A 24,698-nucleotide genomic window follows, 5' to 3' on the forward strand; every position below is an offset into this window, starting at 1 on the left:
TCTCTCTCTCTTTTTTCCCCCTCCTCCCTTCCACCCCCCTGTGCCTTTGCCAGTTGCAATCTCCCTTCTGGTTCCTCCTCCTCCTTTGCAAAAAAAATAATAAAGTCTCCCTTGCAAAAAGCAACCAGGACTCGTCCAGCCAGTTTGCAAAAGCCGCATGTCAGTTTGCAAAAAGGGAAAACCTTGCCAAAGAGAAAGCAAGTCGTCCCCCCCCCCCCAGCGCAGTTGCTGCACCTTTAAGAAAAGGGAGGGACCCCTGTCCTTTTTCTGCTTCTCTCTCTTTTTTTTTCCCCTACCCTGAGAGCAAACCAGGAAGGGAGTTCACAGCATCATACGGGGCTTTGCATCTACAGTTACAGTAGGGGCAGGAACAGCAGAGAGGAGAGGAGAGAGAGAGAGGGAGAGGAAAAGAGAGAAAAAAGGAGGGAGGCAGGCAGGCCGGACGGGCAGAAGCTGCTCAGGAATTGACTCCACAAACTCCAGGCGCCCCCCCTTTCCTCCTCCTCTTCCTGGCCCCCCCCCACACCTTCAGGACCAACAAGGTAAGACCTCTGGATCTTTCTCTTTTGGGGGGTTTCCTTTTTTTGCTGGTCAAGAGATCTGATCCCCTTTAAAAGAGAGATCTCCCCGCTGTCATCTTTTCCTGCTTCCTCTTGCCTTTTGCAACTTTCACCCAGGGGATCTTGGCCGGGGGGGGGGTCAACAACTTTGCCTTAAGTGAGAGGAGGTTGCTGGGGGAGGGGAGGGTTTTTTTGGGTGGGGGGTGTTTTGTGTGTGGGTGGGTTTTTTTCTGGGAGGGGAGAGATGTTCAGTGGGGTGGGGGTGGGAGGAAGCTGGAGTGGGGAGGGGGGTGTTTGAAGTGCGTGGGGGGGGAGGGAAAGCAGCCTTGAAGGTGAAAGGAGAGCCTGAAGTCAAGGGTGCTGCTGGTGGGGGGGGGCTGTGTTTGTTTTGCATTGGGGGGGCGCAAGTGCAATTGCACGAGATGCAAGCTGTCTAGGGCACGTTGCAATCTGGAAATATTTGCATTTTCTGTGTGATATATATTAATGGGGCTGGCTTGCCCCTTTGCATTGGGGAACTGCAGGGGGTGGTTTCTGGGTGGGGGGGGGGAAAGGTTGCAATTAAGTGCAAAGGGGAAGCTGGAAATAACTTTCCCCCTCCTTTCCTCCTCCTCCTTCCTGCCAAAGACCCTATTCTGTGCTGCGTTGCATACGTTGTACTCTTAAGGCAGGATATATGTGTGTGTGTTTTTTTAAGGGAGGGGGCTTTTGCAAGCCCCAGGGAGGACAAGTGCCTTGGCTCCCTGGGAACTGTAGTCTTTCCCCCGCGCTCCGGCCTGCAGGTGCAATGGAGGCGGGGACTACGTCTCCCGAGGTGCTCCGCGCCGGGGCCTTGCCTCGGCCTTCCGCGTGAGGCTGGCTGACGGGCGGCCGCGGCGGCCAATGGCCGGCCCGCCTGCCGCTTCCGCTCCCTACCAGCCGCCGCCGCGGCCAATGGCGGACCGAGGGAGGGAGGAAAGGAGAGGGAAGGGAAGGGAAAGCGGCTAAGGGCTCGAGCCTGCCCTGCCCCCGGGGGGGAGAGGTGGGGTCCGCGGGCGCGGCGACCAGGAAAGGCCGGGGATTTGAGGCCTAGTACAAGGCCCCGGGCGGGGCTCGCTTGCCTTCCCAGCTTCCCCAATGGGGGCTGTGAAGGGTACAGAGGGGGCAGCTGAGGCGCTGGTCCCCTCCTCACTCTTCTGAGGGGGAATTTGAGGAGGGGGCTGCTGTTGAAGGCGGGGTGTATGGAAACTGGGGGCAAATATTTTGGGGTTTTGGGGGGGGAGCTTCTGATATTTAGAGGGGTGAATGTGGTGATGGGTTTCAGGGTTTTGAATGATTTTAAGGTTCAAAAACTGGGGGTGGGAGCATGAAAATAGTTCCAAATAGTTGTAGCATATTTGTTAATATATTATTATTATTATTATTATTATTATTTATTTAGACTTGCTAGTCGCTTGCTGCTCAAAGGCCTTCAGGTGACTCGCAACCTATTCAAAATAAGACACATCATAACTTTCCTTAAAATTAAAGAAAGTCATGCAAACCACTTGCCCAAACCACCTGCCATTCTATCTATCTATCTATCTGTCTGTCTATTTATCTATTTCCTATATATGCATATACACAACAACAGCCGCAGGAAGGTTTGGCTCCTACGGAGCTTGCGAGCCAATGCGGCCTCGAGTTCGGATTTCTACTTTTGGCCTATGGACTTGCTTAAGTGCATGGGGGCGACGGGGACGGCGGTCCTGTGTTACAGGGGTTTAAATTGTTCCTATGCAAGTATTTTAAATGGTGGGATTTGTCTGTAAAGGTTTCCAGAACAACCACAACAAAACTACTGATGGGGGAGGCTTTATCAATTAAATAGGTTCATTATTATTATTTGGCTCGGTTGGTAGAGCAAGAGTCTCTTAATCTCAGGGTCGCCGCATCGGACAAAAGATTCCTGCATTTGCAGGGGGTTGGACTAGATGCCTCCCGGGGTCCCTTCCAACTCTGCGGTTTAATGATCCGATATGCCGTTCTCCCATAAGTGGGGCGGTTTTTACGGTCGTATAAAAGCATTAAAAGACACATTAAAAGCTGCACATGCAGATGTTACAAGTGAGATGCTACCTGAGAAAATTTGGAAACGGCTGCGCAGTTGTCAATGAGAAAGGTCTTCAGTCAGAAGCGGGGGTGCGTACTGCATCTCTGTTGGAAGAGTGCTCCACGCAGCATGGGTCTGTCAAAGCTAAATAGCAGGTTTCTGGTTGAGGCTGTTTGGTGCTCCTCTGTGGCGCAGAGGAACACGAGGCCCAATTTCATTGATTAGGCTAGGACATAATAGTAAGGTTGCCTTGTACCTACCCACATGAATCCCCAAAAGAAAGGGATTTGTTTGGGCAGCAGGTGAGGAAACAGCATGTTTGCTTGCATTGGGATGTTAGTATTGTATTGGTCTTTTTTAATTTCCTTTTAAAAATTAGCCTACCGAGGCAGGCTACAGATCTCTCGATGAATATTTGGAGGAATCACCAATGTCCTGAGTTTGAACTTGGAGGGCAGAAGCTACAAAGAGATCCCACTGTGGCCACTGGCTGTTGTCAAGGTAGCTGAAAGGATGTGTACAGAAACCTTTGATTGCTTAAAAGGTGCTTTATAGGAGGGTGGATGTGAAAGACCCTTGTTCAACTCGTTGTTGTTGTTTAGTCGTTTAGTCCTGTCTGACTCTTCGTGACCCCCTGGACCAGAGCACGCCAGGCACTCCTGTCTTCCACTGCCTCCCACAGTTGGGTCAAACTCATGCTGGTAGCTTCGAGAACACTGTCCCACCATCTCGTCCTCTGTCGTCCCCGTCTCCTTGTGCCCTCCATCTTTCCCAAAATCAGGGTCCTTTCCAGGGAGTTTTCTCTTCTCATGAGGCGGCCAAAGTCTTGGAGCCTCAGCTTCAGGATCCGTCCTTCCAGTGAGCACTCAGGGCTGATTTCCTTCAGAATGGAGAGGTTTGTTCTTCTTGCAGTCCATGGGACTCTCAAGAGTCTCCTCCAGCACCAGAATTCAAAAGCATCAATTCTTCGGCGTTCAACTCACACCTGCTTTATTATTATTATTATTATTGTTATTGTTATTATTACTATTACATTTATATACCGCCTTTATCTTCAGAGGGTTTCAAGGCGGTGGACATGGTCGTCCTCCTCCCCATCTCATCCTCACAATGACCCTGTGAAGTAGGTCAGGCTAAGAGATGGCGACTGACTCCAAGGTCACCCATTGGCTCCCGGCTCTCTTCACGATATTCACTTGAGGTGAATATTGCTGGCCGGCCTAAAAGGGTCGTTCGTAAGGATGAATGAGAAGAGGGGAGGGATTTTAATGCCTCCAGAGCAATGTTTATCATTAGGTAAAGGTAAAGGGACCCCTGACCATTTGGTCCAGTCGTGGCCGACTCTGGGGTTGCGGCGCTCATCTCGCTTTATTGGCCGAGGGAGCCGGCGTACAGCTTCCGGGACATGTGGCCAGCATGACTAAGCCGCTTCTGGCAAACCAGAGCAGCGCACGGAAACGCCGTTTACCTTCCCGCCAGAGCGGTACCTATTTATCTACTTGCACTTTGACGTGCTTTCAAACTGCTAGGTTGGCAGGAGCAGGGACTGAGCGACGGGAGCTCACCCCGTCACGGGGATTCGAACTGCCGACCTTCTGATCGGCAAGTCCTAGGCTCTGTGGTTTAACCCACAGCACCACCCCGTCCCATGTTTATCATTATGAGGTGGGAAATGGTAGTTTAAGAGGTGCAGAAAAGAACACAGGAGATTGCATTATGCACTGTTGTCACTCTCCAGGCCTTCAGAGGCTCTGCTGCCTAGAAATCTTCCCTAGAAACAAAAGTGAGATCCCTGCCCTAAACCATTCTCCATAGGGGCCTGTCTTCGAAAGAGATGCATGAAAAAGAGCCTTACACTGAGTTCACCCTGCTCAGTTTTGTCTGCGCTGACGGAAAGCGCCTCTCCAGGCCTTCTGACCTGCATCTGTTTCTCCCGGGGATTCAGTCTGTGGTTATAAGGGGTCCAAGGAAGCAGGTTGATCAGGCTGTAAGAAGCAGCCTGGACCTGATGTTTGGGAAGACTTCCCTAGCCGTGGACTTTGCTTTTGCTTTTTATTTTAGAAATGTGCATTGGGCCTTTTTGGTCTCTCTTTCTTCGAGAAACGTGCATTAAGGTAGAAGTGGACAACGTGCCATCTAAAATGTGCTGGACTGTCTCTCCCATCACCCCTGGCTTTGATGAGCTCCCAACAAGTTCCTCACCCTCGCTTGCTGAGGAAACCGTGGGGCTGGCTGGCGTAGCGGACTGCAGTAGCCCCACAGGCTTAGCCTAGGGTGGCTGATGAGACGGAAGACGCAGACTGCAAGCCTGGGGTTTTTGGGGGGGACTTGCAAATAGCCACGCACCGTTCCTTTGCGATGGAGAAAGAGTCTTCTGTTAGCAGGGGAGATCTGTAAACTGGAAAAGTAGCTGGTTCTTTCTAACGGCGTTAGAAAGTATATCCCTGGTCACTTTTATTTCCAAAGCCGGCCTAGATTCTCCCTGGCTCCCTTTTGCAGCGTCAGATGCAACACCTACACAAGTCCCGAATTCCTGCTAGCTGGGAATGTGGAGGGCCTCTGGCCCTTTTGAGTAGGTGTAGGGGGCTGTTTGACTGTTTGGCGGAAGCTTGGAAATCTTCCCACGTGGCAGTTTTGATGGCAGCTTGCAGGGCTTCAGCGGAGGGCAGTGACTCAGGGTTAGAAGACTCGGATGTAGAAGTTAGGTGCCAAATGGCTCCTTAAACCAAGGTTGCAGTCGTCTAGTTTGCCATCTTTGGGAAAGATGGCAGTGAAGTCTTTATTTTTTCAATTGATGGATGGACTGTGATTGATTCTCAGTTAAAATGTCTGGCTAGTTCAGATGACAGCCTTGAGCCTGGTGAAGAACTTCTGAGAACTTAAAAGAAGAAAAGTCACTTGATTCAGAGACAGTCCACATATATATCGGCCTATTCCTAGAGGATATGGCATTAGTGTGCGAAAACAGTCAAGAGCCAACGATCCCCGCCATGTGCTTCCAGGTGGAGCAGATTTTAGGCATTTTCACTTGGTCGCAAGTGTCCAATTTTGTTGTTTAGTTGTGTCCGACTCTTCGTGACCCCCTGGACCAGGCACTCCTGTCTTCCACTGCCTCCTGCAGTTTGGTCAAACTCATGCTGGCACCTTCGAGAACATTGTCCCACCATCTCGTCCTCTGCCATCCCCTTCTCCTTCTGCCCTCCATCTTTCCCAACATCAGGGTCTTTTCCAGGGAGTCTTCTCTTCTCATGAGGTGGCCAAAGTCTTGGAGCCTCAGCTTCAGGATCTGTCCTTCCAGTGAGCACTCAGGGCTGATTTCCTTCAGAATGGATAGGTTGGATCTTCTTGCAGTCCATGGGACTCTCAAGAGTCTCCTCCAGCACCATAATTCAAAAACATCAATTCTTCGGCGATGCATATACCCTTGTTATGGCGTGATGCAGCGATTAGAGCGTTTGACTGGGCTCTGGGTTCAAAGGCCCACTTGGTGGCCGTGGGTCAGTAGCGATATCTCTCGGCCCAACTTCCGGAGAGGCGGCAAAGTGAGTATTCTACCTTGAGCTCCTTGCAGAAAAGGTGGGATATAAATCTATAAGTGTGAATTAAAACAGGTGTGTTTGTGCGACCATCCCAGCGGCATCTGTTGGCGAGGAAGACAGGGAGCCAGAATTCAAGCATTGTCTCCATCCTCTTCCCTACTGAGTCCTACACGGTCAACAGGCTGGTCTCCTTGAACCATGTGGGTTGCCCTTGAAGAGCGTCCGCACCCTAACTGGCGGTCACCTTTAATCCAATTGAGTACAGTGGTACCTCTGGTTACGTACCTAATGCGTTCTGGAGGTCCGTTCTTAACCTGAAACTGTTCTTAACCTGAAGCACCACTTTAGCTAACGGGGCCTCCTGCTGCTGCCGCGCCGCCGGAACATGATTTCTGTTCTCATCCTGAAGCAAAGTTCTTAACCCGAGGTAATATTTCTGGGTTAGCGTAGTCTGTAACCTGAAGCGTATGTAACCTGAAGCGTATGTAACCTGAGGTAGCACTGTATAAAATGCATATTGCTGTAAGTTGCTTGGATTCCTTTGGGTCACAAGCGACCAGTAAATTTAATCAATGACTATGGTGACGGTAACGATCAGTCCACATGGGATTTTCGACAGAGCGGAACGAAGATGAATGACAGAATCATAGAGTTGGAAGAGACCCCGTGGGGTCATCCAGTCCAACCCCCTGCAATGCAGGAATCTTTTGCCCACCGTGGGGCTGGAACCCTGAGATTAAGATTCTTATGTTCTACCGATTCAGCTTATCCCCATGCCTTAACCTCCATGCTGTTGGGAGATGTTTAAAGACGCAGGGGGCGGGGAATGGGGCACGCGGAGAGCGAAGTGGGTCTGCAGGGAACCTGAGCGTAGGAAAATGGGAATCCTGGGAGGTGGAAGCTAATTTGGGAAGGGGCAGGTGAGAGGAGGAGAAGCATCGAGATGTGCTTGGTCTTGCATGCCTTCCAGTGCTCAGAGAGGGTGGGGGGGAGTTGGGCGGGGTCCTGTTTTCTTCTTCTTCTTCCCACTTAAGCCCTGAAGTCCTGGCAGATTGAGAAAGTAGGTATGAAGTTGCCCACTTGGTGGATTTAACAAAACAGCGGCTCTGGCAGGGAAGGAGGGTAGGGTGTATGCAAATTTGTCCTGGCTCCAGTCTCCCCTCCCTGATTTCCCCCCCCTTCTGGCAGTCAGGCCAAGAGTGGAGGAGGCTCGCTCAAAGACTATGATTGTTTGTACTCTTCCCCCAATCCCCACCCTTCCATCTCTCTCTCCCCCCCCCATGCCCATGTCTCTCCACTGCCTGTACTTAACCCCTAGGGCTGAATCACACAGTGGTTGCTGCTGTGCCCCCCTGGATAGCATGCTGGAGAAATTGCAGGGCTCTCAAATGGACACCCCCCCCCCTTTCTGTTCGGCTTAATGCAGCGGCGTTTGGAAATCCGGATCGCCAGGGCCCCCGGATCCCCTTGTCCGCGCCTACTTCCCGGAGCAAGCAAACTTGAGGATTCCACTGCTTCTGTGTGCGTTTTGTGTCCTGTGGGTTTTTGGTGTTTTGTCTTTTTTTGCTCCTGGCCTGTCTGTACACAGCGTTTTTCCCCACGAAGGTCAGGTGATGCCTCTGAAGGTCACTACTGCTTTTTCCTTCCCCAAGTGCTGCTCCGCAGTAGGCGAACAACTCCTGTGGAAAACTTGCAAGGGGGAGGGGGGGCGGTTGTTGGTTCTTAGGTGGAACAGATAAATGCCTCGCGTGCAGAAACAGTCCCTGCCGTCTCCCAAGTTGGGCTGGAAAAGACCCTGGTCTGAAACCCTAAGGGGAGGCCGCAGTGGTTCTCAAACTTTGTCGAAACAAAATTTTAAAAAATTCCTTCCAGTAGCACATTGGAGACCAACTAAGTTTGTTCTTGGGATGAGCTTTCGTGTGCATGCACACTTCTTCGGATCCACAGTGTATCTGAAGAAGTATCTTCAGTGTACCTGCGTGCACACGAAAGCTCATCCCAAGAACAAACTTACAGTGGTGCCTCGCAAGACGAAATTAATTCGTTCCGCGAGTTTTGTCGTCTTGCAATTTTTTCCGTCTTGCGAAGCACGGTGTCGGGAAAGTTTTGGAAAAGCTTCAAAAATCACCAAAGTCTTTAAAAACCTCAAAAAAGGCTACCACACCGCGTTCTATGAGTTGCTCCTCGAAGTCAAGTCGCAACTGTATTAACGGTGTTAAGAAAAAGGAAACAAACGTGCAAGACGTTTCCGTCTTGCGAAGCAAGCCCATAGGGAAAATCGTCTTGCGAAGCAGCTCAAAAAACAAAAAACCCTTTCGTCTAGCAAGTTTTTTGTCTTGCGAGGCATTCGTCTTGTGAGGTACCACTGTAGTTGGTCTCTAACATGCTACTGGAAGGATTTTTTTAAAATTTTGTTTCAGCTACGGCAGACCAACACGGCTATACCTGTAACTAAAACTTTTTGTGTGTGGGTGTACTGCTTGAACATTGCTGGGACCTCTCCCTGGACCACTTGGCGAATTTTTTTCCGCCCAGCAGGGCGAAAGAACGTAAGAGCAGCTTGGAAGACGAAACCATTGGCCCATTTCATCCAGGCGTCCTGCTCTCACAGTGCGAAAGGCGCAAGCAGGAACTGGACGCAACAGCCGTCCGCTCCCCTCCTGCCGTTCTCACCAACTGGTATTCAGAAGCACGCTACTACCCCCAGCAAAAAAATAAAATGAATTACCCTTTAAAGAAGTGTTCGCATAACTTTTTAGGTGTTAAATTATAGGAGTGGAAACGGGTGTTTGGAATTTTACATTCCCGTGACTTTAACAAGCTCGGTTTTGAAATGAATTTGATTGGTGTGTGGCCTTCGGTATATCTTATAATGTGTGAGTTTTGTCAACAGTGCTGTATCCCATATGTTTGTATATAGCTGCAAGGTGTCATCTGGTTTATCCAGTTTCTTGCTATGACTAGTCTGGCAGCAGTGATCGTCGCTGTTGCAAATTTCAAGTCTTCCTCGCTCAGTAGCTTGTTAGAAGAGCTGGGTGCCTTGCTTCAAACCTTGGAAAGCTTCTGCCACTCAGTGTAAATGAGCTTAGATAAACCAGTGGCCTGAGTCTGTATAATATACCGTATTTTTCGCTCTATAAGACGCACCAGACCACAAGACGCACCTAGTTTTTGGAGGAGGAAAACAAGAAAAAAAATATTCTGAATCTCAGAAGCCAGAACAGCAAGAGGGATCGCTGCGCAGTGAAAGCAGCAATCCCTCTTGCTGTTCTGGCTTCTGGGATAGCTGCGCAGCCTGCATTCGCTCCATAAGACGCACACACATTTCCCCTTACTTTTTAGGAGGGAAAAAGTGAGTCTTATAGAGCAAAAAATACGGTAGCTTCCTGTGTTCGGATATATCCCAGTAAAACATATTTGAGTGTTTCTGTTTCTACCAAAGATTTCATTTATAGCCCTCAACAGTTTGTCACCTTAATACAAGTCTAGAATATGTGTAAGAAACCGGCTTCTCCGTTTTTGTCTCCTTACAAATTAAACATTTGGTGAGAAGGTTCCTTGCAATGGGCAAGTTTTTAAGTGAAAAATCAGTTTTTTGCAACCAGCAATTTCGTATTCTGCAAAATTGTGGGCCGTAAGTCAAAGTCCTCTTAGGGCTGTGCAACAATCGGACCCTGCTTCAATCAGCCTTGATTTCCATTGTCTGACACCCACAAATCACATGCAGGGCCAAATAGAAAATCATAGAGTTGGAAGGGACCCCGGCAATTCTAGACCAACCCCTTGCAATGCAGGAATCTGCAGCTGTCTCATACAGGGATTGAACTTGCAACCTTGGCGTCCTCAGCCCTACGCTCTAACTAACTGAACTATCCAGAGGTGGCATTGACTCTTCCACAACTTTTCTCTTGTTGAGTGGTGGGTTGCTCTAACCACTACACCACCCTGCCTTTCTTGGACCACCTGCATAGGTAGCATGTAGATCAAGTTGTGGCACCTCTAGTGGAGACAGTGAACCTGAGGGGAGTTACCCTATTAATTGGTTTCAAACCATAACATTCACTTTGCTTTGCCAAAATAGCCCTCTGTAAAGCTGGTACAGATATTAGGAAAGTGTGATTTGTTTTGTGTCTGGGGAAAGCATGTAGAATCTGGTTCTCCACCATGAAATCCAAAGTCCCGAGAAACTAGCATCGTAAAGAAACACACTTGCTGATAGTGTGATGGTGGTTTTCCCTAACTTCGCCGTAACCACCACCGTCTTTCCTTTTCTCAAACAACCTCTCTTGCTTTGTGCAGAAATTCTGAAGCGTGCAAAAACTTGATATGCCTGAGACAGACAACTCGAGTAAATATGTGTGATGATATTTGCAGAACGTTGTGCTGCAGATCTGTTGGGAGTCGGAACAACTTTTGGCTTGGGTTTTCTCCACAAACGCAGTTGTCTGGCCGAAGGAGTCGGCATTCACCCAAATCTACAAGCTGGTGGCAGAAGGAAGCGTTTGTTTGTCCCCCCCCCCCCCGGCAAGCGCTAAGGAGGTACCTTTTGAAAAAGATTGCAGGTAGCTCGCAAATTAGGCGCATTTAACTTGTGCACATTCAGCTTTACGCGATTGGGGGGTGGGTGGAAAATGTTTAAAAAATGGAAAGGAGATGGGTGCTTTAGCTGAGATTCCTGCATTGCAGAAACTCTAAAATTCTATGGCATCCAGGAAAAAGTTTTTGGCATTCTTGCTCGCCTTTGAACCTACAGTCAATACCTTGGAAGCCGAACGCCTTGGCTCCCGAACTATCGAAACTCAGAAGTGAATGTTCCAGTTTTCAAACAATTTTCAGAAGCCGGAAGCCGCACTTTGGTTTTTGAACGGATTCCCGGAACACATTCTGTTCGAAAACCAAGGTACCACTGTATTGTGTTTTGATGTAACCCTGCTGTAAGTTGAGAGTCGCTTGTACGATACTCAGAGATTGAAAGTATTACTTTTACCTGCACAGATCTGTCTTCAGCATTAGTTGGTCATGGGGTTTTTGGAGAGCTTAGCAGAACCACAAAAGCCGAGAAGCGATGCTCGTGAAATTTCCGTGAAACTTTTAGGCTAGGGCAAGCTTTCTGGCGTTAAGACTTGGCTCTATTCTGAACTTAAAAATGGGAAGCGTAATGCTGGTGGTCAACAAAAGAAGTTTAAAGACTATATCAAGGCAAATCTTAAAAAATGTAATATAAACACCGACAACTGGGAAACACTGGCCTGAGAGCGCTCCAATTGGAGAACAGCCTTTGCCAAAGTTGTCATGGGCTTTGAAGACACTTGAATTCAGGACGCAAGGGAAAAACGTGCTAGGAGGAAGGCACACTTGGCAAACCCTCACCGTGGTCAACTCCCGCCCGGTAACTAATGTCCCCACTGTGGAAGGATGTGTGGATCCAGAATTGGCCTCCACAGTCGCTTATGAACTCACTGTTAAAATCGTGTTTATAGAAGACAATCTTACTCGGCTACGAGGGATCGCCAAAGACGAAGAACCTCGTGAGACTCTTAATCTCAGGGTCGTTGAGATTAAGGCGAAGGATTCCTCAGCACGATGTAAAAGCAAAACAGTTCATTGCAAGAGGGTGACAGGTTGCTGCCTCCTTGATGTATTTTTCCTGAAGCATCATCTATAAAAAGGTAAAGGGACCCCTGAACATTAGGTCCAGTCGTGGCCGACTCTGGGGTTGCGGCGCTCATCTCGCTTTATTGGCCGAGGGAGCCGGCGTACAGCTTCCGGGTATGTGGCCAGCAGGACTAAGCCGCTTCTGGCGAACCAGAACGCCGTTTACCTTCCCGCTGGAGCAGTACCTATTTATCTACTTGCCCTTGACGTGCTTTCGAACTGCTAGGTGGGCAGGAGCAGGGACCGAGCAACGGGAGCTCACCCCGTCATGGGGATTCGAACCGCCGACCTGATCAGCAAGTCCTAGGCTCTGTGGTTTAACCCACAGCGCCACCCACGTCCCGAAGCATCATCTATACACAGTTAAAGTGGGGAAGAACTGCAGGAGAAGAGGCTGATCTCGAGAGCTTACCATCAATTTTGATCAGGAACGTCCGTTCCTGCGTGGAATTGGCTTAAAAAATAAAAACCAAAGCCCCGATGGAGCGGAGGATTCCCGTTTTAATAATTGTTTTGGCTGCCGCTCAAGCCTGTTCTGGGAAAAGTGGGAGTGGAGAGGCACCACCCAAATGATCTTAAGATGGTGGGATGTGGTGTTTTGTTTGCGCTCTTTTCGGCTGAGGGCTTCACTTAACTCCGAGTGGATTTTGCTGGGCCGAGGAGGATGCAAGTTTGCTTGCTTGATCTGGGTCTGGAAAGCAATTTGAGTCCTTAAAGGAAACCAGACCTTGCCTCGTGGTGTCCATTTCCTCAGAAACTTACTGGGTGGGTTGAGAATTGCCGCCCCTCTGCAAGATGCAGGTTGTACTCAGAAGCTGCCACTTTTCAGATGAACTTCCAAGAAGTTGTGATAGTCTGTGACCTGATAAGGAGATCCGTCTGCAACTGATTTAAGGAAGTGGCGCAGGTCTTCTGGGTTCTCTGTTATCATACCCATGAGAAAGAAAGAAAGAAAGAAAGAAAGAGGGATGGAAGGAAGGAAGGAAGGAAGGAAGGAAGGAAGGTGTGTTGCAGGAGAGTTGATGAATAAAAACAGCAAAGACGTTACAAATTCAAAACAATTTTAAAAAGGGTCATAGGACCTTTGAGCTGGAGGGTCGTTTTAGATTGTACAGTGGTACCTCGGTTTACGAACTTAATCCATTCCAGAAGTCTGTTCTTAAACCGAAACTGTTCATAAACCGAGACACACTTTCCCTAACGAGGCCTCCCGCCGCTGGTGCCCTTCCACCGTTCGGATTCCGTTCTTAGACCAAGGTGAAGTTCGCAAACCGGGACAGTATTTCCGGTTTAGTGGAGTTCGTAAGCCGAATAGTTTGTGAACAGGGCTTTCTTAAACCGAGGTACCGCTGTAGTTGTTAAATCTATTCATCCTTTAAAAATTATTAACGGTAGCTTCTGGTTCTGGGCCCCAGTACCACGAAGGGTATTGACAAGCTGGAAGATATGCAAAGAAGAAGAGGAGGAGGAGGAGTTTGGATTTGATATCCCGCTTTATCACTACTCAAAGGAGTCTCAAAGCAGCTAACGTTCTCCTTTTCCTTCCTCCCCCACAACAAACACTCTGCGAGGCTGAGAGACTTCAGAGAAGTGGGACTAGCCCCAGGTCACTCTGCAGCTGCATGTGGAGGAGCGGGGAAGCGAACCCGGTTCACCAGATTACGAGTCCACCGCTCTTAACCACTACACCACACTGGCTCTCATAGGAGGGAGATCAATATGATCTCAAGGGTCTGGAAGCTGAGCCTTATGAGGAACGGTTGAAGGAGCTGGTGGTGTTTCGCCTGGAGAAGAGGACGTGACAGCTGTGTTCAGATACCTGAAGTGCTGCCCACATGGAAGCTGGAACAAGCATGCTTCTGCTTGCTCCAGGGGGGTAGGACCCGAACCAAGGGCTTCAAATTACAAGGAAGGAGATTCCGACGAAACATCAGGAAGAACGGTCTCCTCGGGAAGATGGAGGACTCTCCTTCCTTGGAGGTTTCCAAAGAGAGGTTGGGTGGCCGTCGGTTATGGGTGCTTTAGCTGCGATTCCTGCATTGCAAGGGGGTTGGAATAGATGACCGTTGAAGCTTTCCTTCCAGCTCTACAGTTCTATGATTTCGTGACCTGACATGTGCCATGCTACATCTGTTGGCATACGTTTTGTGGAACTGGGAAAAGGTTCAGAAAAGGGGCACCCAACATGATCAAGGGGTGCAGCGACTCCCCTACCAGGAAAGGATGCAACACTTGGGAATCTCCAATTTGAGAAAAACGTGTAAGGGAGAGGGGGCACGATAGAGGTATGTAAAATGGTGCACGGCACAGAAAAGACCGGATAAAGCCCTTTCCCCTTCCCCTCTCTTAATTCTAAAAAAACTTGGGGGTGATCCAAGGAAGATGAAGGTTGGAGAAATTGGGACTTCATACAGCCTGCAGTTAAGCTACGAAGGAAGCTGTTGCTTTGATAACACCAATGGCACAGATTCAATCCCCACACATTATCCCTGCATTGCAGGGGGTTGGACTAGATGACCCATGGAACCCCTTCCAGCTCTGTAATTCTGTGTTCTATGTTTTAGAAGGCCGCCGACTTGGGGGATTAGACAGATTGGTGGAAAAGGAGGGTAGCTATGTTCTAGCAGGCTCTTCTTAGAGTTCTCTCATTCTTATCGATCTTGGCTTCTCAGGGAGCAAACAAAGCATGGTGCCTGGTTCAGACGCCATGGGAAGGTTTGCTTATCCCATTCACACCAGGGTAGGAGTGGAATTGGCGCAAGCGCACGGCAACGCAACTCTGCCGCCACTATTGCTAAGGCTTCCAAAAGAGCAGCAAAGCTATCCTGGCCCAACGAGAGCCCGGTAACCCCTCTTAAAGGCAGCGTTCCATATGCAGTTGCACACCATAGATTTTGTCGCGGACGGGTTGAACTCGAGAGAAGCGGTGGGAGGATCCAGCTAGGGAACCCCCAAGGGAACCCCCAGGGGAAGTCAGCTCAGAGCCTGGGGAGTAGTTGCGGCACAACGATGAGTGGTCAGAGGGAGAAGTCTGGGAAGAGGAGGTGTTGGAAACTGAAGAGGTAACAGGCTTTGGTGAGCAGGAAGAGTCCGTGGCAGAGAGCAATCCAGAATCGGAAGCAGAAGCAGGGGTGGGCCAAGAGACAGAGGGGAGGCAGGCTGCTGAAGAAGCCAGGGGGTCTTCCCCTCCTGCTGCGACCAGCTCCCCTCTCCCTGTTCTCCCAGAGCCCACAGAGGCGTGAAGAGGGCAGAGTCATTTTGGACTCACAGCTGTCCATGGAGGCACAGGTCAATTCTGTGTCCAGGGCAGCTGTTTACCAGCTCCATCTGGTACGCAGGCTGATACCCTTCCTCCCCGCGGACTGCCTCGCCAGAGTGGTGCATGCTCTGGTTATCTCCCGCTTGGACTACTGCAATGCGCTCTACGGGGGGCTACCTTTGAAGGTGACCCGGAAACTACAACTAATCCAGAACGCGGCAGCTAGACTGGTGACTGGGAGTGGCCGCCGAGACCACATAACACCTGTCCTGAAAGACCTACATTGGCTCCCAGGACCTTTCTGAGCACAATTGAAAGTGTTGGTGCTGACCTTTAAAGCCCTAAACGGCCTCAGCCCAGTATCCCCAAAGGAGCGTCTCCACCCCCATCGTTCTACCCGGACACTGAGGTCCAGCACCGAGGGCCTTCTGGCGGTTCCCTCACTGCAAGAGGCCAAGTTACAGGGAACCAGGCAGAGGGCCTTCTCGGTGGTGGCGCCCTCCCAGTGGAACGCCCTCCCACCAGATGTCAAAGAGAACAACAACTACCAGACTTTCAGAAGACATCTGAAGGCAGCCCTGTTTAGGGAAGCTTTTAATGTTTGATGTCTTACAGTATTTTAATGTTGTTTTTTTTGAAAGCCACCCAGAGTGGCTGGGGAAGCCCAGCCAGATGGGCAGGGTATAAATAAATTATTATTATTACTAGAGCAGAGACAGACAAGGCGGAGAAGTCTCAGGGTGCTCAGACAAGACTTAGCAGTGGGACGCTGGGGACCTTCAGCCCTCGCAACTGCCCCATTGTGGGGGTAAGACCTACTGGGAAGACTTGCTGTGCGCATTAGGTCTGAGCTGTTTTGGTTTCTTTGAATGAAGAGTTAACTGCGCTGGCGCCTTGTGAGTTGTTGCTGATCGACTCCTGACTCCCGCCTTGGCAGACCCGCCTTGATAAAACAAAGCTTCAATCACCGTGGGCTTGTGAGCGGTGGTGGTTAGTTGCTCCCTCGTTCAGATGCAACAGGAAGCGCATGTCTGTTGGGCTCAGGTCAGGGGAGGACGAAAGCAAGGAGTGATTGGGCTCTGGAGGAGCAGGCTGCTCATTTGCAAGGAGCCACTGAGCAGGAACACGGGATTACCATGATATGCAAATCTGCCTCCCCTGTCATTATCCGCCAGCGTAATCGGCAATGTGCTCACGCCCAGGTGAGACGCAACTGCTCCCCTTTCACATCAGGAGAAACGCTTGCCTGCCTCTTGGCTCAATCCCGGCAAAGGGATCCTCCTGCCATTTTGAAAAGCCCACTTTTGGTCCATCGTTTGGACCTTCAGAACGGTACGAGAGGTTGCGCTGCTGGATGCAACCCCATGACCTGGGGAAAGAAATCTCTCTCTCTCTCTCTCTCTCTCTCTCTCTTTCTCTCTTTCAAAATAGAAAACAGCCTTGAAGATTTGTAATGCAGAAAGATTGGAGATCTGAATCCTGCCCAAAGTGGCAACGCAGTCAGATGGGCGGAGTACAAATAAAAATAAATAATTGCAATGGTTTTGACCTTTGCTGCTTTTTATTAGAAGTTGTTGTTCTTATTCGAATGTCGTTTTTTTCGTGGTAATCGGAAGTTTTTAGAAATCGTTTTTAATGTTGCCCATTTTAAACAGTTTTAACCCACCCCGGGACCTTGAAGTGAAGGGTGGGAAATAAATTAAAATGGTGATGGATTTCAGTATCTTTAAGAAAACAAACAAATAAATTACTTATTCGATTTTTCATATTTTACAATCACATATCCGATGTACAACATAAAAGACAAGATTCCAAAGAATCTCCTGGACTTTCCTCCTCTTTCTGGGTCCTGTTATTAAATCATTTCCTCCTGCATCTTTTATGATAATCCTGATCTTTAACATCTCCATTTTGTCCAAAATTCGCAAGCGTTATTCCAATCCTGCTAACGATTTTAGCTGTTTGCAATGGTCTTTAAGCTAGATTATAATTATTTCCCCCCATTCCTTGTTAAAATTTTGGTCTTCCTGATTTCTGATTCTCCCGGTCATTTTAGCCCTTTCGGCATAATGGATTTCAGTATCTGTGCCTAAAGGTCACCTAGGTATCTCTGTATAGTTTACTTTCTCTTTCTCCGTACGAACAGGAAAGCATTCTTCCGGGCAGCCGTGTTTTCTGAGTTTTATGCAATGTTGGCAGTGCTTCCAGAGCGAGGTCATTTCCTTGGGTTTCCCACAGATGTTCCTTGTAGTAGTTTAACTGCTTTCGAGCTTTCAGTTTCCCTGTATCTCCTGCAAGTGTTTGAATGTGGGGCCGGCCGTTCTTCAGCCTTCCCCTCCCCTTCTTAAATTAGTATTGCGACCAGGGTTAGGGGCAGCTAATCGCCATATGGCACCTTAAACCGACTGTAGCTTAGGGTCAGCACTGTAGCGCTGTTTCCCCCCTGAGGAGGAGGGAAATTACATTTCATTTCTTTCTAAATACAGTGGTACCTCGGCTTAAGTACTTAATTCGTTCCGGAGGTCCGTACTTAACCTGAAACTGTTCTTAACCTGAAGCACCACTTTAGCTAATGGGGACTCCCGCCACCAGCCCGCCGCCAGAGCACGATTTCTGTTCTCATCCTGAAGCAAAGTTCTTAACCTGAAGCACTATTTCTGGGTTAGCCGAGTCTGTAACCCGAAGCGTATGTAACCCGAGGTCCCACTGTATCAGTTACAAGATCTTCAGGTGATCATGAAGATGGATAAGAGGCACTTAAGAGATTGTCTCTTTAGGTCCGATGCAGAAAGGGATTTAACCACGGTTGCCTCTACCAAAAGTTCAATTTCTGTTGTCATCCTGAAGCAAAGTTCTTAACCCGAGCTAATATTTCTGGGTTAGTGGAGTCTGTAACCTGAAGCATATGTAACCTGAAGCGTATGTAACCCGAGGTACCACTGTATAAAGAAAATATCTCAAAAGGCTTCACAACACATGAAAACATGCAACAAAACACTCCAGAACAAAACAAGTTCCTGATCGTTTCGTCGGATGTTTTCGCGTGTCGCAAACCGCTTTGAGATTCTTTTTCTTCATAATATAAAGTGGCATAAAAATAAATGAACAACAACGACAACAAATACAGTGGTACCTCTGTTTTCAAGCGTCTCAGAAGCTGAACATTTCGTTTTTCGAACGCCGAAAACCCGGAAGTAGTTGCTTCCATTTTTGAACACGCCTCGGAAGTCGAATGGCTTCCGGTGGTTTTTTCTTTCTTTTTTCAATTTTTCCAATTGAATTTGCAGCCAGCCCTTTGCACCTCAGTTTTCGAACGTTTCAGAAGTTGAACGGTCTTTGGAATGGATTACATTCGAGAACCGTGGTACCACTTTAGTAATAATAATAATACAGTGGTATCTCCGGTTGCGGACGGGATCCATTTGGATCCCGAGGTTTCCGCAACCTAAGGACCGCTTCTGCGCATGCGCGCGGGGCGAAACCTGGTAAAATACTTCCGGGTTTGCCGTGCGTGCATCCTGAAGTTTACGTAACCAGAGGGTTACATAAACGGAGGTACGACTGATAATAATTAATAATAATAGTAATAGTAATGATAATTTCACCAGGCAGGGAAAGAAAAAGTGCTTATACAGTCCGTTGTGACAGCCACAGCCTAGGTTTATGGTGCTATTTGGCGATGATGATGATGATGATGATAATAATTATAACAACAACAATAATTTATTTATACCCCACCTTCCCCGGCCAGAGCTGGGCTCAGGGTGGCTAACACCTGTAAAATTACAATAAAAACATAATAGGAGGAAAAAAACAATTTAAAATACAGGTTAGCTTTATATATCATGAGTTTCCATCACTGCCTTAGCACCCGTTTTGCTTTTGAACCCTATTCTGCTTACGTACTGATCTGAGCATTAAGGGTTCGGGTAGAAACTGGGGTCTTGAGTTCCAGTTCTTCTGATGGGAACCAGGGGATTCCCACGGCGCAATCGTGCAATGCAGTTATTGTGTTTGGGCATGCATTCAGAAGGATGTCCCTGGCTCCCATCTGTCCCTGAATTGACCCCCTAAACTTGGAACTGCCCCATTGCGATGTCGGAGCAGGCAAAAAAAGCGAAACCAGGTGTTGCTTGTTATCTTCCGTACGGATATTAATTCTGTTCTTAACAACGGTTTGCTGCCGGGTGCTCAGAATGCCTCACACATACTAAAAACCTGCATCATGCGGCCGGTTGAAAAGGGATCTCCTGGGCTCCTTGCCGTCGTGTGTCGGAAGACTTGATTTCTTGCCGCTTGAGATCCAAAGCGCAAAATGTTTCTTTCGCGACGTTTTTTCGAAAGCGAGCAGGCCCAGCGGAAATAGATCACTCTTGTATTTTCTTGGAAGTCGAGGTACCGTATTTTTCGCTCTATAAGACACACCAGACCATAAGACGCACCTAATTATTGGAGGAGGAAAACAAGAAAAGAAATATTCTGAATCCCAGAAGCCAGAACAGCAAGAGGGATCGCTGCACAGTGAAAGCAGCGATCCCTCTTGCTGTTCTGGCTTCTGGGATAGCTGTGCAGCCTGCATTCGCTCCATAAGACGCACACACATTTCCCCTTACTTTTTAGGAGGGGAAAAGTGAGTCTTATAGAGCAAAAAATCCGGTAATAGAATTGTTGTTGTGGTGGTTGTGGTTTCCCCCAGAAAGCATCTGAATTGTCACTTCAGGTGACAAGAGATTTGCCCTAAGTGGGGCCTAGGTCGTCTAAAAGAAGCAGGGATTATTGATTATTATGTATTTATTGCATTTCCTAGAATTGTAGAGTTGGAAAACCTATTCTTGTCACAGTTTGGAAGAGGTGTTCCCTCTTGGTCAGGGGGTACCTCTTCTTACATCCTGGCTGGGGGAAAACCTATTGCCCTCCAGAGCAGGTCAGCATGCCCAATGGTCAGAGATGCTTTGGAATCCGGAGGGCTGCAAGGGAGAGGCTTGTTCTGTTCCACCCCGAAGATGTGGGCGCTCACCTTGGGCTTGCAGGGACAGGTAATTCTCCCCCTTTCCCCCTTCCACCCCCTGGCTGTCACTTCGTGCCTAGACAAGAAGGAGGCGGCGTATTCTCTCTTCCCCCTCCTTCCTTTCATCAGCTGTACTTCCCGATCTCGTTTTGCAGGAAGACTGGGGAGGAGGGGAGACAGGGCTCCTAATAATAGGGCAGAGTTCCTAGGAATTTATTGCGTCCTCACTTCCTCCTCGGTTGCATATTTTACACTTTGCAGGGAGCCAGGAGCAAGCTAAGAAATCCCTTCTGCCCATCCACACACTCGCAAGACAGACGCCGGGAATCATTGCAAATTGCAAATTCCTCTCTTTCCATCGGCAAACTTTAACCCCTCCCTTCCTTTCTTAAAAAAAAAAAAATAAATCTGATTTTTTAATTACTATTTAAATTGGGTTTTTAAAACAAAATGCTTTTGGATCAAAAGATGGTTTTCTGTTGAAGTTACGTTATAGTCCAAAGGCTATTCATCAGGAGATAAGAATTAGTTTTAAGTTTTTCATGTGTGCTAAAACTCAGTATATATATGGTCTGTGTGTGTGGTTTGCACGGTGGGAGCTGCACGGTCAGGGGGAAAAACAATGCTGTCCAGGGTTGTAAAGACTGCGGAGAGAATAACTGGGTGCACTCTTCCCACCTTGGATCAAATCTACGCTTCCAGGTGCCATAAGAAAGCTGCAGAGATAGCGCAGGACAGTGTGCACCCCGGAAATGATCTCTTTCAGTTTCTGCCTTCTGGAAGAAGGTACAGGGTTATAAAGGCCAGGACTAGCCGCTTGAGAAACAGTTTCTATCCAAATGCGATTTTGGTTTTAAACGCAGTCTCTAGGGGACGTGGGTGGTGCTGTGGGTTAAACCATAGAGCCCAGGACTTGCCGATCAGAAGGCTGGCGGTTCGAATCCCTGCAACGGGGTGAGCTCCCATTGCTCGGTCCCTGCTCCTGCCAACCTAGCAGTTCAAAAGCACCTCAAAGTGCAAGTAGATAAATAGGTACCGCTCCGGCGGGAAGGTAAACGGCGTTTCCATGCGCTGCTCTGGTTCGCTAGAAGCAGCTTAGTCCTGCTGGCCACATGACCCGGAAGCTGTACACCAGCTCCCTTGGTCAATAAAGCGAGATGAGCGCCGCAACCCCAGAGTCGGCCACGACTGGACCTAATGGTCAGGGGTCCCTTTACCATATATATATATATATATATATATATATACACATACATACACACACACACAGAGAGAGAGAGAGTGCATAATTGTTTGACCACATCAGTTAACAAACATGGATACATATGCTACAATGTTACTGTTTTAGTTAAATTGTTATTAAGGAAATGACTATTTTTCTCTTTCCAATAAAGTACAGCAGAAAAGTTGTCAAAATATAAACAGTCAACTTATTAAACCTCACCATAATTTCATAATTATCTGTCTGTGTATTTCTAATAGCATAACCAAATCAGTACTTTTTGATATAACTGTAAAAACGACTCTGAAAATTTAAGGTTCCAAAAACGAAACCTTCATCTGGTTGTAAATATTAAGGTTATACCAGCAAGAACGAGTTTTTCTGAAAAAAGAAAAAGAAAAAGATTTAAATCAAGTCTTACTGACTAGTGATTTAAACCATGATTTAAATCGATTTGTTTTAAATCAAATCCTCCCTGATTCCGGCGCCTCTCAGGTGGTCACTGTCTAGAAAAATAGCACCGATGCCGTGCATAATTTTATTCACCTCCATCTTCCCCCTTACTCACCTTTTCTCTAAACTGACCCCCCCTCCCAAAATACTCCATCCTTTTTTTCATAGGGGAGTCACTGCGACCCCTTTGATCTGGCCTGTTCCATCAACCTTTTCGAACTCCTTTCAGGACCGAGGCGACCAGAACCCCACGCAGAATTCCGAGAGCAGATCGGGTGTTGCACAAATCTCTGGATTTTGAGGATTTGCCAGAGGAAAGGGGATTGTAGATGTTTGGGTTTTTGTTTTGGAGCAACCTGCGAAGGAGGAGAGATTGTGGTTTAGTTAGGACCGCGTTCTGCGTTCCTTCTGCCCAGGCGACGTGTAGGAGGAGATTTAAAGTTTGCTTATTCCCTTCTGTGCCCAGGAGAGCGGGAACGAAATGAAATATATAAAAAAAACCCCAGCCCACCTTTTGAGATCCACACCCCAGCCAAGTTCTTTAGTGGCAGTAGAAATTTACTGTATTGTTTTCTCCTTGCAATTTTCCTAAGGAGCGGGTTAAAACTGGAGCTTTTGAATGCTTTTGTGTGTGTTATTGTGGTGAGAGATGCTTGCAGGTTCTCCAGAGGTGACTGGAGTCCAGTTTTTGGAGTCAAAAACTGCTCTTTGGCATTCGAGCACAGTTATGCCACTTTTAACAGCAATGTTGTAGTCGTTTAGTCGTGTCCGCCTCTTCGTGACCCCCTGGACCAGAGCACGCCAGGCACTCCTGTCTTCCACTGCCTCCCGCAGTTTGGTCAAACTCATGCTGGTAGCTTCAAGAACACTGTCCCACCATCTCGTCCTCTGTCGTCCCCTTCTCCTTGTGCCCTCCATCTTTCCCAACATCTGGGTCTTTTCCAGGGAGTCTTCTCTTCTCATGAGGTGGCCAAAATCTTGGAGCCTCAGCTTCAGGATCTGTCCTTCCAGTGAGCACTCAGGGCTGATTTCCTTCAGAATGGATCGGTTTGATCTTGCAGTCCATGGGACTCTCAAGAGTCTCCTCCAGCACCAGAATTCAAAAGCATCCATTCTTCGGCGATCAGCCTTCTTTATGGTCCAGCTCTCACTTCCATACATCACTACTGGGAAAACCATAGCTTTAACTATACGGACCTTTGTCAGCAAGGTGATGTCTCTGCTTTTTAAGATGATGTCTAGTTAGAAGAATGGAATTGTGGAGTTGGACGGGGACCTCCAGCGGTCATCTAGTCCAACCCCCTTCAATGCAGGAATCGCAAGAATCACAGCCTGTTCCCCCCATAGTTTTTAAAGGATGCTGAGAGTCATTAGGAGATGCCCTGTTTCCCCTCACAGAGCTGAATCTCCCCTCTTCCTGGGCGCTTCTAAAAACCCTCATTTCCTTTTGCAATACCCGGATAAGATGAGCCTCTTGACCATGGGTAGGCAAACTAAGGCCCGGGGGCCGGATCCATCCCAATCGCCTTCTAAATCCAGCCCACGGATGGTCTGGGAATCAGCGTGTTTTTAGAATGTGTCCTTTTATTTCAAATGCATCTCTGGGTTATTTGTGGGGCATTGGAATTTGTTATATATATTTTTTTCCAAAAAATAATCCGGCCCCCCACAAGGTCTGAGGGACAGTGGACCGGCCCCCTGTTGAAAAAGTTTGATTGACCAAATACAGTGGTACCTCGGGTTAAGTACTTAATTCGTTCCAGAGGTCCGTACTTAACCTGAAACTGTTCTTAACCTGAAGCACCACTTTAGCTAATGGGGCCTCCTGCTGCTGCCACTGCGCCGCCGGAGCACAATTTCTGTTCTCATCCTGAAGCAAAGTTCTTAACCTGAAGCACTATTTCTGGGTTAGCGGAGTCTGAAACCGGAAGCATATGTAACCCGAGGTACCACTGTATCAGTTACAAGATCTTCAGGTGATCATGAAGATGGATAAGAGGCACTTGAGAGATTGTCTCCTCAGGTCCGATGCAGAAAGGGGTTTAACCACGGTTGCCTCTGCCAAACGTTCACGATGGTTCTCAATTATTGCAATGCCCGCTATATATAGAACCAAGAGGCCGATTTATAAAAGCCCTGCTCACAAATGGAACACACTCGGACAGGGCAGAAAGGGTGAAATGGCTGCTGAGTTATACCGATGACTTCATAACTTATAAAACAGCACTATATGGGTTGGCAGGGGACGCAGGTGGCGCTGTGGGTTAAACCACAGAGCCTAGGACTTGCCAATCAGAAGGTTGGCGGTTCGAATCCCCGCAATGATGGGGTGAGCTCCCGTTGCTCGGTCCCTGCTCCTGCCAACCTAACAGTCCGAAAGCACATCAAAGTGCAAGTAGATAAATAGGTACCACTCCGGTGGGAAGGTAAACGGCGTTTCCGTGCTCTGCTCTGGTTCACCAGAAGCGGCTTAGTCCTGCTGGCCACATGACCCGGAAGCTGTACGCCGGTTTCCTCGGCCAATAAAGCGAGATGAGCGCCGCAACCCCAGAGTCGGCCACGACTGGACCTAACGGTCAGGGGTCCCTTTACCTTTATATGCATTGGCAGCTAAGAAGATCACACGAAAAGAACTAGATAAAATTGCGGTCAATTGCAAAGGTGATTCGGACATTTAAGCCAGCACATTCTACCTGAGAACCCCTTGCTATTCTATCGTGTGCAACAAATAATTTTTAGAAGACGTGATCGTGGCAGAGCCTGATGTTTTTTGTGGTTTTTATGGTTATTGTTGCTTTTTTCTTTGTTCCCTTTGTGAATGATGCCGTAGCCTTTGGCTAGTGCAATAAAGTTGATGGTGATGATATGCCCCGCGGAGGACCTTAAGGGCCACAAATGACAATATTTTGGAGGTCCCAGGTCTCAAGGTGG

At 48.2% G+C, this 24,698-nt stretch overlaps 1 protein-coding gene across 1 annotated transcript in view; it reads left to right on the forward strand.

Annotated features, from left to right (window-relative positions):
• The first annotated feature begins 298 nt into the window (after window positions 1–298).
• The window catches only part of ZBTB7A (zinc finger and BTB domain containing 7A), a 65,953-nt gene continuing 41,553 nt past the window's right edge, over window positions 299–24,698 (forward strand). The window contains exon 1 of the mRNA XM_080988996.1: window positions 299–542. The gene's annotated coding sequence lies outside the window, so the exon portion shown is untranslated. The remainder of the gene's footprint in view (window positions 543–24,698) is intronic.

Source organism: Podarcis pityusensis, assembly GCF_964106645.2.
Source record: "Podarcis pityusensis genome assembly, chromosome: 18".
Classification (NCBI taxonomy): Eukaryota; Metazoa; Chordata; class Lepidosauria; order Squamata; family Lacertidae; genus Podarcis; species Podarcis pityusensis.